This window comes from Mandrillus leucophaeus, unplaced genomic scaffold (assembly GCF_000951045.1).
Source record: "Mandrillus leucophaeus isolate KB7577 unplaced genomic scaffold, Mleu.le_1.0 Scaffold136, whole genome shotgun sequence".
Lineage (NCBI taxonomy): Eukaryota > Metazoa > Chordata > Mammalia > Primates > Cercopithecidae > Mandrillus > Mandrillus leucophaeus.
In genome coordinates this window covers 4316493-4328143 of record NW_012101321.1, presented here as the reverse complement: position 1 = coordinate 4328143, position 11651 = coordinate 4316493, and the positions used below count along the sequence as shown (strand labels likewise).

Sequence of the window (11651 nt, the reverse complement as noted above, 5' to 3'; positions counted from 1 at the left end):
TACTGCCAACTGATCTTCAACAAAGCAAACAAAAACATACAGTGGGGAAAGGACACCCTTTTCAATAAATGGTGCTGGGATAATTGGCTAGCCACAGGTAGGAGAATGAAACTGGATCGTCATCTCTCACCTTACACAAAAATCAACTCAAGATGGATTAAGGACTTAAACCTAAGACCTGAAACTATAAAAAGTGTAGACGATAGCACTGGAAAAACCCTTCTAGACATTGGCTTATGCAAGGATTTCATGATCAAGAACCCAAAAGCAAATGCAGCAAAAATAAAGATAAATAGCTGGGACCTAATTAAACTAAAGAGCTTTTGCACAGCAAAAGGAGCAGTCAGCAGAGTAAACAGACAACCCACAGTGGGAGAAAATCTTCACAAATCTATGCATCTGACAAAGAGCTAATATTCAGAATCTACAATGAACTCAAACAAGTCAGTAAGAAAAAAACCAAACAATCCCATCAAAAAGTGGGCTAAGGACATGAATAGACAATTCTCAAAAGAAGATATACAAATGGCCAATAAACATATGAAAAAATGCTCAACATCACCAATGATCAGGGAAACACAAATCAAAATCACAATGCAATACCACCTACTCCTGCAAGAATGGCCATAATAAAAAAATCAAAAAACAGTAGATGTTGGCATGGATGCAGTGAACAGGGAAGGAAAACAGTATGGAGATTACTTTAAAAAACTAAAAGTAGAACTACCATTTGATCCAGCAATCCCACTACTGGGTATCTACCCAGAAGAAAAGAAGTCATTATTTGAAAAGGATACTTGCACTGTCGCATGTTGATAGCAGCACAATTCACAATTGCAAAATTGTGGAACCAACCCAAAGGCCCATCAATCCACGAGTGGATAAAGGAACTGTGCTCTGTGTGTGTGTGTGTGTGTGTGTGTCTGTCTGTGTGTGTGTGTATATATATATAATGATGGAATACTATGCAGCCATAAAACGAATGAATTAACAGCATCTGCAGTGACCTGGATGAGATTGGAGACTATTATTCTAAGTGAAGTAACTCAGGAATGGAAAACCAAACATCATATGTTCTCACTGTTATGTGGGATCTAAGCTATTAGGACACAAAGGCATAAGAATGATACAACAGACTTTGAGGATGTAGGGGGAAGAGTGGGAGGGTGGCGAGGGATAAAAGACTATGAATATGGTGCAGTGTATACTGCTCCGGTGATGGGTGCACCAAAATCTCATGAATCACTGAAGAACTTAGTAACCAAATACCACCTGTACCCCAGTAACTTATGGAAAAAAATACAAAAACTAAAATAAAATAAATAAAGAAAAAAGAAAATTCCAACCGGGTGCAGTAGAAATAGCACTTTGGGAGGATCACTAAAAACAAACAAACAAACAAAAAACCAACCAACAAAACCCTGCAATTACTTTTGCAGCAACCTTGAGCAATATCTGTGTGCAAAAACCTGTTCCATTCTTAGGGGAAGAGAAGAGAGGAAGCTGGCTCCCAAGAAGTATAGTGCTTAGGAAGCTGGCTACCAAGAAGTATAGTGCTTATGGTTATAAAATTGTGATTTGCTTCTTTTTTTCTCGACATAAAAACATCAACTTAAGCTCCAAAGTGATTATTCAGAGCTAGTAGTTTAGAACACCTGACTTGCAGTACCATTTCCCTTAACAATACACAAAAAGTGACCGTAAGAGAAACAAATCAGAAAATGAGTTTGTTTTTTTTTTTTTGGCACACTCATATAAAGACATGATGGCATATAGTATATTACAGTTTATAAAGTGTTTCATGTGCATTTTTATATTTTATTTTTGCAACAAGTATGGATGCCCAGTTTTACAGATGTGGAAACAGTTTAAAAAGTTCAAGTGATTTGCCCAAAGGTAGACAGCTCACGAACGCAGAGCAGGGACACAAAGACACGAGTTTACAATTTCTGAAACAAGGTCTGGCATTCTTACTCTTTTTTTTTTTTTTTCACAGCTGCCTCACTTATGTAAAGAAAGTGTTAAGTGAGTATCACTGTGAAACCTGTAGATTTTTAACTAGGGAACATTTAAAATGGAAATAGCCTAGTAGAAATGAGGCTAACTTTCCCTCTTTGAGGAGGCAGGGAATTCACTTAGGAAAAACTGTACTATTAGCTAGGAAGAGTGTAATCTAGAAGGGAGAGGTCCTTTCTGTTCCTCCCTCCCCTATGCTGAAGCAGAGAGGCAACTGGAGGAGATGGTATTTTTTTGCCAGCTGCTGGCACACATTGTTAATCACATTTTGTTCTTGTTGTGTTTTTGCAGTGTAGGTCCGGGGTAGGAAGTGAGACAGGGGCGTTGAGCTTCTCTGTCCTTACTAAGCGTTCTGATAGAAGCTGCTGGAAAATTGCAAAAGGAGATGTAACATGTTCAAGTTGTCTTCTATTTTAAAAAATCTTTTTGTGTAATTTCAGACATACAGAAAAGTCACACAAATAGTATACGGAACTCCAATATATATTTAACCCAGATGTTTACTACATTTTCTTTTCCTTTACCCTCTTCCTCTATACATGTACAGATGCACATACATGCACACACACATCCCCCTGCAGATATTTTCTGAACTTTATGAGAGTAAATTACCGACATAGTGGACTTTTTCATTTATAAATCTTTGATATAGTTTGGATATTTGTTCCCTCCAAATCTCATGTTGAAATGTGATTCCCAGTGTTGGTGGTGGGGCCTGGTGGGAGGAGTTGTGGTAGTCTGGTAGGATCCCTCATGAATGGTTTTGTGCCCTCCCCCGGTAATGAGTGAGTTCTCACTCTATTAGTTTATGCCAGAGCTGGTTGTTTTAAAAAGCCCAGGACCTCCTCCTCTCTCTCTTTTGCTCCGTCCAGCATGCGTAAAAGCTTCCTGAGGTCCCGACCAGAAGCAGATGCTGGCACCATGCTTCTTGTACAGTCTACAGAACCGTAAGCCAAAATAAACCTCTTTTCTTTAGAAAGTATCCAGCCTCAGGTATTTATAGCCATCCAAAACTGGCTACTGCAATACTTGACTACATGTTTCCTAAAATCAGGATATTCTCTTACATAATCATAGTGCAAATATTAAAAATCAGGAAATTAATATTGTAGACTGTTTCTCTATTTGGGCTTGTCTGATGTTTGCTCGTGCTGATACTCAGATAATGAATTTGGGGCAGAAAAAGTGCAGAGGTGATACTGTGTCATTTTTAGGGGACTCTATCCGGAGACATAATGATTTTGCTTTGTCCTATTACTAGTGCTGGTAGCTTTGATTTCCTCATGTCTGCCAGGTTTCTCCATGGTTAAGTTACTATTTTTTCCTTTCTATTTAATTAGTATCTGTTGGGGGAGCTAATTTGAAATTATGTAAACATCTCACTGTTCCTCAAGCTTTTACTTTGATTTTAACATGTTAAGCAATACTTTCTTGAATTAATTATTTATATGGTGGTTTCTTAATAGTGATTTTCTCAATATTTTATTTCTTCTATATTTATTGGTTGGTTTGCTACTATAAAAAATAGGTTTTTTCATTTTTTAAAAGATATTTTTATCACCATGAACTCAGATTCCTATTTTACTCAATGGGTTATAGTTTTTTATTGTCATTATTTGTTTTGGTGGTTAAATAAAATGAAACCAGGATGATAATTCTGAGGTCTGTTCAGTGTCAGTTTCTTTAAGCTAGCTTTGACATGTCCCCATCATTCTTTGAGCATTTCCTTACTTTCTGTGACAAGTTGATCCAGGCTCATTTTGCATTTTCCCAGCTCCAGCCTTAGAATCAGCCATTTCCCAAAGAAAGATCCCTGGTTTCTTTTAATACATAGGATTTAGAAACCAAGAGCTAAGCATTAGGTGTGCTTATTGCTATAAGGGTATTATTAATTGTAGATTCTCTCAGTGAAAAGAGATAAGACATAGATATATGTGAGTTTATATATGTAGTATGTATAGAAGCACTGTGAATTCCTACTGATTTCTCCATTTCCCATTAAATACCACAGTTTTCCTTTTTCAATATTTATAATGGCCTTCTCCAATAGTGAGAAATAAGACGCCCAATGTCCACAATCCATTTGCTTATTTTCACAATTCTAGAATATACAGTAATGCCAGAATTGCTTACCCATACCTCTGTGGGAAAGGAACTTATGCCCAGAGCTCAATATTTGTTCATTCCTATTTTTCTTTAGCCTGAAGACGTACAGTCCAAATAATATATTTGGAAGTAATTTGCATTAGTTTTTTTCCTCTTCAGTACACTTATGTTATTCATTTAAAATATATTTCAGTTTATTCTTTTCTGTATATATTCCATATGGGTTCTTATCTTAATCTCAGAGCCAGAAGTGTTCAAAGAGGTAAACTCAGAGACATGTCACTGTGCCACTTACTGCTTTCATCCTTTTCCATCCTATCTTTTCCACTCAGTGCCTTCTGCCCCCTCACCCCAGTAAGTTCCAGTTATTAGTTCCTTATTTCTTTCCTATATTTCTTTTTTGAACAAAGGAGAAGATACAAGGATATTTTCTTATGTGCTATTGAACCACTCCCTTTTGAAAAAATTTAGTTTAATGTTTAAATATTGACAAATATAGTTGTATGTATTCACGGGGTACATAGTGATGTTTCAATACATGTAATACATAGAGATCAGATTAGAGTAATTAGCATATCCATCGTCTCAAACATTTGTCATTTCTTTGTATCAGGAACATTGAATAATAACCTCCCTCTGGCTATTTGAAAAAATGTGTTATTGTTAACTGAAATCATCCTACAGTGTGAACCACTCTGCTTTATCATTTGTTTCTAATATTTTGCAGTGAAAAATAATGCTGACCCTTTGCAAATATATTTTCATATTATTGGAGGTATATCTGTAAGGTAATTTCTACAAGTAGGACTCTAAGTTCAAAAGACAAGCAGATATGTTGTTTTTCTAGATGTTACCAAATTCACCTTCATAAGGGTTATTGCATCACTTCAGCAATACGTAAGAGTTCTGGCTTTCCCACAGCTTTGCCAACAGAGTATGTTATTATACTTTAAATAACTCTACTTATGACATATTGGTATAGTTTTAATCTGCATTTCTTTTATTGTGAGTATGACTGAACATCTTTTCATTTACTTCAGCTATTTGTGACATCATATATCATTTCTGTGAATTGTCTGTTCATATCCTTTATTCATTTTTATATTGGGGTTTTTTTTTTATTTCTCCTTATTCTTTAAGAGTTCTTTAAAAATGAGGGATACTATTATCCCTTTATTTGTGAGACATGTTGCAAATATTCTTTTTAAGTTGATCAATTGTCTGCTGTCTGCTTAACTTACACAAAGAAATAGTAATCTTAGCAAGTAAAGAATAAACATTCCCTTTCTATTTTGTTTAAACTATTTGTATGCTTACTAATCATTTTTACCCCATATACTATAAAGGTAAACTTCAACAGAGATTTGAATTGATAACATTTTATAGAGAGGCATACAGCACTGCCTGTTCATTTGTTCTGGTTTGAATTCTAAAAGTGAAGAAAAATGTGAATAATAAAAGCACAAATAAATAAATGTCTCAAATTAAAAGGTTGCTTCTTCTTTTTCCCCTTTTCCTTAATTTTTTTTTTTTTTTTTTTGAGACAGAGTTTCACTCTTGTTGCCCAGGCTGGGTGGAGTGCTAAGGCCCCGTCTTGGCTCACTGCAACCTCTACCTCCCGGTTTAAGCAATTCTCTTGCCTCAGCCTCCGGAGTAGCTGGGATTATAGGCAACTGCCACCACGCCCAGCTAATTTTTGTATTTTTAGTAGAGACAAGGTTTCACCATGTCGGCTGGTCTCGAACTCCTAACCTCAGGCAATCCACTCGTCTTGGCCTCCCAAAGTGCTGAGATTACAGGCATGAGCCACCGGGCCTGGCCCTTTCCCCTGTTTTATTGCTTTCTACCCTTAGTATCAATTCTCTTTAGACCAAGAACACTCTGCATAAATGTTTATCTTTAACACAGGTTTGTTGCTTTTTGAAAATTTATTCACCACTCTCTTCTTTTTTGAAATGTTACATGTTTGTCTTCTTTCTCATTAGTTTCTTGTCGATGTCCAATATTTTGTTTGGTGTCTAGTATCCCCGGAGGTGTAAGCAATGCCTTTCCCTGTGCGTTTGCTCTGTCAGTCCCTTTGGTACCATGTTTAAAACACTCTTCTTTTTTAGGATGATCACTTCTTAGTTGGTTAGTGAAATGACACTAGGGGCATGAAACCATGTGGCATTAAGCAAAGTGTGTAAGCATTGGGAGATCTCCTAGAAACAAGCTTTGGAAGTCTGACAGTCATTAACAGGCCTCCGTAATTGGCAGGGGTTGGAGGTGGGAGAGTGCTGGACAGAAAGTGCAGTATGGGGTAAATAGGCTCCACTCCTTTGGAAGTGGAGCACTTTCTGTTTCTTTTCTTTCCTTTTTTTTTTTTTTTTTTTTTTTTTGTAATGCTTAGATTAAGGTAGCTTTGAGAGGAATTAGGAACAGTTTCCTGAGTGCTTTCCATGTCCCCCTTTTCATTACCAGGCCGTTATATACACATCTGCCCACACGACACGGTAAATCCAGGAGCAGGGATCCTCAGAAGCACATTCTGAAATTACTGGAGAAGGAAAAGAGAAGCTAAAGCCTGGAGGGCAGTAGAACCACAGAATGCAAACACATCCATTCTGCTGTTAACTGTTTTACTAGGGAATGCTGGTTACAGACAGTGACATAAGAGAGCAAAGGTTGTGGAAACACCACTGCAGAAAGCGGTAGAAAGAGTAATAAGAGAATAATAGTTAAAAACAAAGTGTAAATTTCCAGTGCCCACATGGGTTTGGAAATGCTTACAAGTGGTGTCATGCAGAGCAAATTTTATGGGTTGTCTCTGTTCACTCCAATCCTCCTGCATATTTACTTTTGGAGATGATGTAAACAGAAATCAATAATACATAGGTTGATTAAAAGGCTATTATCTAAAGAGTATTATAAGTATTGCTGTACAGCCACGTTTTACTCTTTCTTTTCTTTTTTATTGGCAATTCAAAATTCAGTATCTATGATTTGCGAGGAAACATAAAAAAGTAAGTAATGGAGACCCTGTGACAATACCGGTTCCCTTAACTTACATTCCTGAGTTCTTCTCACTAGATGTGTTTTTCTTTACATGGGATAGGGAACAATAATAGCTCAATGATTCTGAAGGATTCAGCTTTTGAATAAAAGCCATAGACACAGAACAAAATTGAGGTAATAAAAAGAAAAAAAAAAAAGCAAAACATTTTGTATATAAGTAAAAACCTTATTTGTACCCTTACTTTATAATAATCTCCTCTCCATTTTATTCTTGACCCCCAAATTTTTATGCTAAACTTTATCTGTTTTAGTGCAGGGTCACATGAATTTTCAAGGCTTTTAATGTTTTCACATAATAGAAATTCAGTTCACACCAAGTTAGCCCCTCATATGCCGAAGACTGTGGTAGGTGTGGTGGAGCATGCAAAGAAAAGCTCAACATGGTCTCAACTCTGACAATGTAATCCTTTAGTATAGGGATAGCAATCTAGAAATTTGAGAAATGGGCAAAGCTAGCAAAGTAGAAAAAACTCTGGGGAGGTCATCATGACTCCCTCAGGTTCAGAATTGAAGTCCTAGCAGAGCAGTGCTCTCAGCTCCTTCCAAGGCCCACTTAGCCTGGGACACTCCCCACGCTCACAGCAATCAAAGATGATACACAGCTGTCTTACTGCCTGAAAGAGAAGCAGAAGAGAGGAGATGAAGTTTTATTGATAAAACAGAAAGCAGGGTCAAATCACCTAGGTTTGCTGTTTGCAGAACTAGATTATTGAAAGCAAATCAGATACAGCTCTGCAAATATAAAGCATCTTTATACATAAAGATGTTGAGAAGCAGTCATGATATAGCCTGTGTAATGAACTTATTTTAGAACAAAGGGCAAAATAAGCAGATTATTTTTCACACAATGGGATGCACAGATGTCATTTACCCATGCACTGACTGATCTTCTGTTTCTTATTCGTCTCTTCCTGCAGCACACAAACTCTTTGTGAACAAAATTATGAACAGTTATGTGCACACATAAGAGTTCTTCAACAGATAGGTCAGGGGTAAAATGATAGCGGGAGATTTCAGGATAGATAGCATCATCTTTTTTTCCTCTAATTACAGGATGAGTAAATACATGAAAGAAAATGTACTAAGTGTAGCTAAGAAAAATCACAAAATAAAAATTATTCACAAAATCAAACACTCGGATCATGTGTTATATCTTACTAAGTCTATCCTCCTAAATATGTGTAGATAATATAAATGTGCATATCAACAAAACCATTGGAACATTTAGTTAATAATGTGTCTGTCTTCTGTGCATCTCGTCATTATTTCTCTCTTCGTGATAATGTTTATTCGATTATATTGATGTATCATACTTCAGTATGTTATTGTTGAAAATTATATTTTTGTTGTTTTTCAATATTACTTTTATAATAATATCTACCCTTCATTGGATGTTTATAATCTCTCCTGGACTTCATTAAGCAACATTTACTGGACAGTTTCAACCCATTGGTTCTTATCATGGGATTAATGTTTTCTGCAGTCATACCTCCCAGCCTTGCTATTTTGGATCTTGGTTCTTTGTTACACAGCAGTTTCATAATGACATACAAAGAAAATTCCATAGTGTTCCCATCATTTTCAATTATTAGCCATTTTCCTAGCTTAAAACTCAAACTCGAGTACAGGACCATTCTTCCCAGAGTCCTGTAGAGACTTCTTCATCACAGAGTTCCCTGATGTGGAGAAGCACAAGATTGAACCTGACTGAGCAATTTCCTGCCTCCTTATCTCCCACCTCCCACCTCCTGTGTCCTTTGCTTACAGGACAGCATTCTGCAGGAGGGCCCTAGCAAAATGGCGGCTCAACCCTGGCTATCTCTAGCAGTGTTTCTTGCCATACAGAAACTCAGGCATTTCAGCCCCACAAAATGAGGAGGATGCAGCTTGCCTCTGCATTATGCTCCCTCTATGTCTACTCTATTACCTCTCACCAATTTGCTCTTTTTTGTTTCAGGTAGCCACAAATTGATCAAAAAGCTACTTAAAATGCCAACTTTTCCTTCTTGCAGAGATCCTTAATCTTTTCAAGTGATTCATCTGATTCTCTACCTACCTAGCCCCTCTTCACACTTAGTTAAATCATGCCCCTTGGGAGAAAAAAACCCATAGTCATGTCTCTCCCAACCTAAAGGAGTTGACAACTCATTAATCTGAAGATTTCCTTCTCTTTTCCTCACCTGTCTTTTGCTTGTTTGCTTGTATGAGCTAAAGTTTATGCAGATGGTCTAAGTGAGTGTTAATCAAAACTTAATGTGCACCTGAGTCACCCCGGAACTTTTTAAAGTGAAGATTCTAACTCCATAACTGTGAGGTGGGGCCTGAGAGTCCTATTAGGTTCCTAGGTGATGCTTATCCTGCTGGTTTATGGACCACTCGTAGATTAGCAAGGGTCCAGTGATCATGGTTGATTGTGGTAAGACTATTCCCCCCCACCCCTTTTTTCTTTTTCTTTCTTTTTTCTTTTTTTTTTTTTGAGATGGAGTCTCACCCTGTCACCCAGGCTGGAATGCAGTGGTGCGATCTTGGCTCACTGCAACCTCCACCTCCCAGGTTGAAGCAATTCTCCTGCCTCAGCCTCCTGAGTAGCTGGGATTACAGACATATGCCACCATACCCAACTAATTTTTTGTATTTTTAGTAGAGATAGGATTTTACCATGCTGGCCAGGCTGGTCTTGAACTCCTGACCTCGTGATCCGTCAGCCCTGGCCTCCCAAAGTGCTGGGATTATAGGCTTGAGCCACCGGGCCCAGCCTTTTCCCCCTTTTTAGAAGGCCCTAGAGGTCACTGTGGCCCCAATGGCTGGCTGCTGCCCTGTAAATATGGGGTTCTAAATCATGTTCCCTGAACTTGAGCTCCATTGTTGATTTCAGGTAAGCATAAAAAGTTTCCTTCAGTATTTTTTGTCACATATATTATCTTAATTTTCACATAACATTAGTATTATCTCTGTTTTACTGATGAAGAAATTGAGGCTTCAAGAAGTTAAATTGCTCATCCAAGATTACATAATTACACATACACAAACCAAGAAAAAATCCCATTCTGTTCAGTCTCTCTTCAACCCTTTCCCCCAATGATTCTTGCTACTGTGATAGTATCTTGCACCCTAGGGCAATTTTCACAAAAATTGCAATGAAATTGTTTGCTGTAATAACAATCAGAACTGAAGTTTATTAAGCATTACTATTAATAAATGCCAGGCCTAGTATTGATAACTTTTTCCCACATTATTTTGTTAATTTTCACATCTGCTCAAAGAGATGGTTTAACTTTGGAGAAGTTAAGAAAGAAGTTAGGATTGATAGCTTCACTCCAAAGCCCAAGATGTGAAATGTAACATGATGTCGTGGTATATATGGCTATAGCAGTATCTTTTTGGTTTTAATCTCAGAAAAAGAGGTAATTCCAGTGAGCTACAGAAAGAAATAAAGATAGATAGATGGATGTTTGTAAGATGATTTTGTAAGTTGTAATAAAAAAAGCTTGCCACTAAATTATTTGGAGGTTTCTACAAACTTCCAACGCACACTTACTGAGATGTGATGATAACTTGTTAGGCCTGAACTGAATTGTTACATGGACTTAAGTGTTTGTCATTTCATGAGCTGATGTTCCTGCAAGTTTACATGTCTGGCTGTCATGCTGATTTGTAGTATGAGTTGGAGTTTGTCCCCTATAAAATTCTGGGGTTTCATTTGTAAATTCTAGAAAATTACTATAGAATTGAAGACCTGGATGTTCCAATGGCCTAGGAATATGAGGTGCAGAGGATCTAAGTGACTGTTCCAGGGTGACCATGAGCTAGTTGTAGGCTTAAACTCAAATCCAGGTCTCCTGCAATGCACTCCAGGCCTTATTCAGTCAGGCTGTGTCTCATTTCCTTTTGCACAAACCTTTGGGGGAAATGTGCTAGTTCTGAATCTGTTCTCTATAACCTGTTAATGTCCCTCAAGGGAATAGGAATGTTAGGTATCTATACTGCAGCGTGCACGAGCAACACTAGCTTTTGCTCTCTGAGCCCAGCTCTTTGCCAATATGTGATTTCTCTGAAGACATCAGGAGACCTAGCACAGGGCATAGACAGTCCTGGAAATGTGAGCCCCTTCTGCTGTGTATCTATATGCCTGTGACCCGGCATCCTTTTGCCTTTAATGAGATTTTGCAGTGACAGGATTGGAACAGATTGCTGGCATTATGGCAGCCAGGATATTGTCAGGAGGAACTTGGCAGTGCTCGTAGGTGTTATGATGCTGGCTCTTTGCTCAAGGGCAAGAATATTAAAGGGAAAATTAGAGATAAAACAGAAAGTGAGAGGTAATGTCAGAAAAGTTCAGAAGATGAAACCAGTAGCGGTAAATATATAGAAAATGATTTGAGGTTTACACACTTTTGAGTCCTTGGTGAGTGAAGACAGAGCCAAGAATTGCTTCAGTGATATTCCTTCATAAATCTGCATAATAATCTCTCGGC

The 11651-nt window shown here is 37.6% G+C and overlaps 1 long non-coding RNA gene across 1 annotated transcript; it reads right to left on the bottom strand.

The window, feature by feature from the left end:
• Positions 1-7956: 7956 nt before the first annotated feature.
• On the bottom strand, positions 7957-9277 carry LOC105534516. The gene is made up of 2 exons (XR_001005294.1): positions 8666-9277; positions 7957-8103 (listed from the first exon to the last, which is right to left on the bottom strand). It is a non-coding gene; the product is annotated as an uncharacterized LOC105534516 (long non-coding RNA).
• Positions 9278-11651: the final 2374 nt, after the last annotated feature.